Genomic DNA, 7219 nt, shown 5'->3' on the forward strand with positions numbered 1-7219 from the left:
TTTGAAAAGATCTCTTGATGTTAAGGAGTGATTTGAAATATCTAAACTTGAGAAAAGTTACAAAATCATCGTCTTGGAACAAGTCTGCGAGGCGGAGATGTTCAAAAACGGATTAATTCATATGGATAAGGAACAAACCAAACCACCCTAAAAATTTCCGGATGGACTTTCCTAATACCAACAACCCAACCTCCAAAGACCATAACTCATTCATCTGAATTTGAAATCGCGCAAAATCATCGGCGTTGGAAAGATTGTTCGAACGACTTGCCAAATATATCTGGAATCATACCTAACTCATCCTGAGCTAGAAATTATGGTCGTCCGAAGTTGAAAAAAATTCATTTTTCCTAACATAACAAAATTTCAATTTTTTAATTCTTTCTGAAAAAAGACTATTTCCTAATTTAAACTTCTTCCTACTCACTTTAATTTGCGAGATGTTACATGTTTGTTTAAGGTTTTTAATCAATAAATTTACTACTCTCTCTGTCAAATTTTATTTATCAGGTTTCACTTTTCGAAAGTAAATTTGATAAATTATCATAGTTAAATTATCTTACATCTTTTATATTTTAAATACAAAATTTAGATATTTAAAAACTATATGGAAAATACTACAAAATTCCAATTTGTTTGCATATCAATATGATTAAAAAATACATCGTAATATGACAAGTTAAAATTTTATAGTTTGACTCTAAAAAAAGAAAATATTACAATTAAAAGTGGACAAAGGTAGTATTATGTTATCATCGTATGATTAATCTTGTACCTCATCCCATATAAATTTTTTTACCATTTTTATATGGCGTAAAAACTACTTTACTTCACATTTATTATAATTCAGTGAAAATGAGAGAAAAATGTGTCTTTGTATCAAGGGAAATTGTAATGATCGGTTCCCGTAGTTATAGAAAACCCAACGTGGGAAAAACTTTGGGTTGAAAAACTTTTTCGTAGTAACTTGGAATTTCCTAACCTCGTCCAGATTTGGATGAAATCGTAATCATTGAAGTTCGGAGAAATCTGATAACACTTGGGTGATTGAATTATGAATTTGATCAGATGGGTAGATAGATGAGTCATTAAGGAACCCATACAACTTTACAGAATTAAATTCGGGCAAGTAGAAATCTCGAAATTGATCTTAGCGTGAATGGGTAGTTTCTGAGTGTCATTGGTTGAAGGTGTGTTCTGAAATGAGGGTCCTGAAATTATAAAAATTTTCTTAATGGTTAGGTATAAGCCGCTAAGGCAGGATTTTTTACACTAGGCGGGTGACGCTGTGGCGGGGCAGTCGCGACTTAAGTTAGAAATAAATGCCAAAAATGTTTTACTCTGTGATTTTTGAACTAGAGAGCTACCGAACAAACCCATGGGTTTTCGTGATAGATTTCCACCATTCTTGAGGTTAAATATAAGGTTTTAATTTTTATGAATCAAATTTTTGATCCGTAGAACATAATCTAACGAGTAATTATGGATGGGGGAGGGTTTTGATCTGGAAATTGTGGCGGAAAAAGCTCTAATATGGTTATGTGGATCACGGGTTTGATCTAGGATTTACAGAATTTTTGGTAATTCGGGTAATTAGTTATTGTTTATTTATTCTCATGTTAAAAAATTATTTTTAGGCCAAGAAAAAGCGTAACAAACATAGGGATTTCAAGCTTGTTTCGAGGTAGGTGATGATAGTGATTTTATGATAATGTAATATATGTTTGTTCTTGCTTTATAGTACGTGTATGCATGAAAATGTTGCATTATTATGATCACACTTGTTGTAAATGTGATAGAGGAGTGATAAATACCATGAATAATGACTTGATTGTATGATTTTGAGACTATACTTTTGATTGTGATTGTGGCTTGTTCAATGGATCGGGTGTTGCGTTCTTACATAGTAACTTGGATTGATTTTAACGTTCTGACATAACTACGGGATCGGATGCCACATTCCAGCATAAACATTGGATCAGCTACTACATTTCGACATGCTTAACACTTTGGATTTGGGTTCCATGAGAGAACCAATGACTTGACATAATTATGTATCTTGAGAAATGTGAAATTGTTCGTTGTTTGTAAATGACAAAGATGATATTGTATATGTTTAGTATATGCATGATATTATTATGTTGTAATGACTTATGTATGATGCACTTAGTGGGATAGTCACTTGATTCTAGTAGTTCAGTATGGTTGTGTATCCATACTACACTTGCTCTTTCTTTGATGAATACAAGGCACGTCTATTGACAAACCTCGCTTAGAAAATCAGTGATCGTTCGAATTCAATAGTGAGCCAGTTCTTCTAGGTAGCCATGAATTCTCTTTTCTGTCTATGTACACATTTTGGACATAGACTAGTACGATAATTCAAATAATTTAAAGTTTCACACATGTTATTTTCAACAACATAATATTTAAAAGATGTAGAAAAAATGACTTCGCACCACAATTTAGAAGTTAAGGTCTTCTAAATTGAGGTAAGGTCTGTGCACACCCTACAGTCCTTAGACGGATTTCACGAGGTATATTATTGTTGTGAAAGAAATAGCTATAAAATCAGGCAACAAATTTAAACGTTTGGGCTGAATTGATAAATCCACATATATCTTGCTTAGCAAATTTTGTCGAGAAGGGTGTTTATTCATCCTGTTTGATTAGTTATCAATGATTCAGTACCCTTTTCTTTCCCAATTTCGTAATCTTATATATAGCCTTAAAAATTATACCCGCAATGTATATTACATTAAGCTATCCGTTTTGTTTGTTCATTTCCAAACCGAACCTTGCCCATTTTAGCTAGCAAGTATTATTATTATAACTAGGATTTTTTGCCTAGTAGAACATCAATACAAATCGTTATGCATGCTTAGAATAACTTCATTAGATTATTAAAGAACTCATTCCAATTCGAATGAGAAAAAAAGCACATAAAATCAAGTGATTTTGTTCAAGCTTCCCCACCTTGTCAATACTGTTTGAACTTGTGTTAATACCCACAAGTTACCCTAGATGGATGGTCCAAATGATGATAACGCTCCCTTTATCAAGTTTCCCGATGTTGCTAGTCGGGAGAGGCTCCATGATTATGGCACTACTGGTTTTTTTTGTGAGAGGGCGATGGTATTCCATAAGGTAGATCTAGAGTGGCTGCGGGACACTAATGTCGATCCCGCAAAATGGGATCAGGTTTATTGGGTTAAAACAGAGGGTATCACGAGTGTTGACTGGTCACCGGATGGTAAGAGGTTGCTTCACTTGGTGTTTAGGAGGATTCGCCCGTCGAGCAACTGCACAGACGTGGCCTATTCTCTATACACTCATGAAACAAGGAGGTGTTCATGGACAAAACGAACAAAACTGTAAGAACCATAAATGGTTAATGGTCAATTGTGTGACATATGATTGTCTAGGTATAAAGAATAGCTCGACGGTTCAAATATATAGCATATACCGATTGATCGAGTATATCCGACATATGTTCGCCACGGAAAGTCCAAGGGGAAACCAACTTATCCAAATGCAATTAATTCTTTCTTGTAAAATACACATATTTGTCTGTTTCTTTGTCTTAGAGTCATTCCCCATTGATGCGGGAAATTTTTGGGTGTTAAAAGGTGTGTTTAAAGAATCTTACTGACTGAACAAACTCTGCAGAAACACGAATTTGCCAAAGTTTAATAGAAATGTGAAGAACAGAAGAACAAAAATTAATTCACTAATCTAAAATATGTAATCTGAAAAAACAGAAAGAAGATCAAGCCCACTTAATGTACAACGTCCCCTTAAAGAAAATTACTCCCCTCTAGTATTCGAGGTTTGAGTTGAATATGTCCTCCTAGGATAGAATGATCTAAATCACCAGTGTATTGGTACTCAAAACGCTGGTGCCAGTGAACCACTCAATGACATTAAAGTATACTTAGAATACTAGATTTAGTAGTAGTATAAGAAGTCCAGAATTTGTATTCTTACAATTAGAGGAAATCCCTCAATTTATAAAAAAGAAATGGTAGTAAGGAAATGTTCTTATTGCACCTTACCGGAAAGGTCACAAACCTATTGTAAAGTCACAATCTTTCGGAATGATAATCACCTATCATAAAAGTCACAACTTGTCATAAAAGGCACAACTTTTCATAAAACAACTTTTCATCAAAGTCACAACTTGTCATTAAATTTGCAACTCTTCATTTTCCATTCATGAAATCTGAATTTGAAAGAAATGTACAACCTTTAATTTGACTTGTTTTTGTGATTTTAGGCTAAAGGTTCTGAAGTGTCCGCTTATCTTGAATTCCTTAACCAGAAGAATCTAATCCTCAGCCTAGAGAATAAAGCCTTGAAGCAGTTACTTTATTTCTTATATTGAATTAATTATACTACACTTGTTTCTAGTGCTTGTAGGCTTGGACTATTTTGATAAAGTTTATTATGCAGCAGTTCTTGTGATTCCTAACCTTACATGCTAGGAATTAAATTATATGAATTAAGGATTATATAATTGATGTCTTCATTTTTAGTAAAACAACTACAAGTGAGTGAGTATTGGTTCAAGCGAGCAGGGAAAGTGGACACGTTTTTCTGGAAAAAAATTAAAATTTTTGAGTTATGTTCAATTTGATTAACAAAATATCGGTCTGTAGGGAGAATAGGACAATTACTGGTTATCCCAAGTTCCACTTTCTTTCCTTGATTCAAAGACCTAGAGTAAATTGCATTAATTGAATTTAACTATTTTGAAATGAGAATTGTCTGTTTTGTTGGATAGGTGGTGTTTCGGAGAAGTTGAACGTATATACAACCAATAGTTTATTTTCATCTTTATAATCGAAATATGCAACTATATAAATTTATATGCAGTGCAACATGAAGTTCTAGAAATAGAAAGAGGAAGATTACGAGCATTGTATCAGCAACAACACCAACAGCCACATCCAGAAGCCATCTTACATCCATGTCGAATGACTTCTAGCGATCTCGATAAAAAATTTGCAAACCTCACTCTGAAACAAAAAGAGGCTGACCGTGATGTTGTTTCTTCTTAGTGCAATAAAAACATTCTTGTTAATTTTTAACTTTCTATGAAGTTATAGTCTTATGGTACATGGCACCCACGCCTAGCAAAGCCTAACCGTACCCTACCTATTATCGATTTGACATTAATTTTTCATGTAGGTATTGCATTTTAATTAAAATCATATGGGTTTTCCATTCTACTAGAGGGATTAATCACCATTCAATTCAATACATAAGAATAAAAGGTGTAAATATATGGATTGTATTCATATTGGACCAATAGTTGATAAAACAAACACTACAAATGAAAAAAGGATCCGCAGATAAATGATAAATCTTTCAACTATTGTAAATCCTCGAACAAACAAGAAAAAAAATGACACGATCCTAATCTCTAAAACATTCAAAAAAATACACCGAAAATAAAAACCCAGACAAAGAAATCACTTGATTCTCTTTCTTTTCCCCTTCTCAGAAACAACAACATTCTTGTTCTCCATGAAATGAATTCTCTTGTTTAAAGCAGCAAGTTTTGATTCAATTAGCATCAAGAGATCTTTCTCTCCTTTTTCTTCTTCTGGTTCTGGTAGTGGTGTTGATGATTCCTTGTGCTTCTTTTCGCATTTCATATTTTTAGAGTATAGATCAAAAACTTTTTTACAGGCATCCCAATTGTCAGGCCAACTTTGGAGATGCCATTAGGACCAGTGATAAAAGTACAAACCTTGATATTGCTGAGAGTTGGAAGCTCCATTGATTTCCTCTTTAAGCATTCTTTCCTCCCTTGATAATACCTGGGATTGTTTATTTTCTTCTTGCTTTCATCTTCTTCAGCCATAGCTTGACCCGTTGTAGTGTCTTGAGAAGAATGAGTACGTATATATAGATCTTTTGGGGGAGTTTACACCTTCGGTAATATAAGTTGTCTATTGAAATTATTATTAGTATTGCATATTTGAATAGGAAAGAGAATCAAATTCTCTTGGGAGGGTTGGTCAAAATCAGCTAAAAGTTTTGGTATGTATGTATCTCGAATTGGGAAAGAAATATAATATAGTAAAATAGTAATTATAACTTTCCAAGTTTAGTGAAAGCTGTGGGTTAGATTGTCTATGTCAAACTTAGTGGGATGCATTTTTTTTTTGGAACCAACCCACGTAAAACAATCCAAATACAACTTAATAAATCCAGTTTATTTAGAATATGGTACACAATTTTATTAAGTAAAATATTAAATGAGAGTGCCCTTTAGATTTGGTAAGACAATCTTGTGAAAATATTAGTGGTTTTTTTGTGTAATTATTTATGCATTTACTTTCTTATTGTAACAGCCCGTATCCAAAACAGACAAAAAATCAGCTTTTCAGAAAAATCTGTAGGTACAGTCGACGGTTTCCATCGACGGACCGTAGCTTGACTTACGGCCCGTCCTGCACATCCGTCGATTGAGTCAGAAACCCATACAATCTCAGCCCAGATTAATTTGACTAAGTGTCAAACGACAGACAGACCTACGGTACGTAGGTCAGACTATGGACCATAGTCAGTGTCCGTCGATCAACACCCCATTTACCTAATCTCTGATACAGATGAAAATTGACCAGCACTGACCGTCGTTTTATCTACGGTCCATGGGTCTGACCATAGGCGAGAATTAGCAGACAGTTAGGGGGGAAATGCAGTTGGGTAAACTTCAATTTATCATAAACCTTAGCAAAAAACGAATTAGGTGTACCATGACATACCAAGAGATAGATAATTGAATAAGCTTTCCATAGCCACCGACCTTGCTAAAATCAGACCTCCAAGTAAAAAGTTATGCCTGTTTTAGTAAAGGATTGTCGAATAGACCCAACCTACAGACCCAAACAACGGACAGTCGATTGAACGATGGCGCGTCTATCGAGGTCATCATTTGGCCCAACAGAAATTGACTCAGGAGTCTTTTGGTCTTTTCCCACTTTGTTTAAACCCTAAGATACATCGTTTTGGCCATAAATCATTAGATTTTAGTCAGTTTAAGCCTAGAAATATAACTAAAACTTACCTAAGTCAAATCATTAATCAAAACTTAGAAAATTAAAAGCAAGAAAGGCGAAAAAGGTCAAGAACCCTAATTCAAGAACACAACAAGGTTCCAGCAGTTCCAGCCCAAAATATGAATTTCTCCGTAAATTTCATCACCAAG

The 7219-nt window shown here is 34.2% G+C and overlaps 1 pseudogene; it reads right to left on the reverse strand.

Moving 5' to 3' along the window:
* Positions 1-5474: 5474 nt before the first annotated feature.
* On the reverse strand, positions 5475-5869 carry LOC107003744 (annotated as a pseudogene).
* Between the last annotated feature and the right edge of the window lie 1350 nt (positions 5870-7219).

The sequence above is a fragment of the Solanum pennellii genome, chromosome 11, assembly GCF_001406875.1.
Source record: "Solanum pennellii chromosome 11, SPENNV200".
NCBI classification, from domain to species: Eukaryota; Viridiplantae; Streptophyta; class Magnoliopsida; order Solanales; family Solanaceae; genus Solanum; species Solanum pennellii.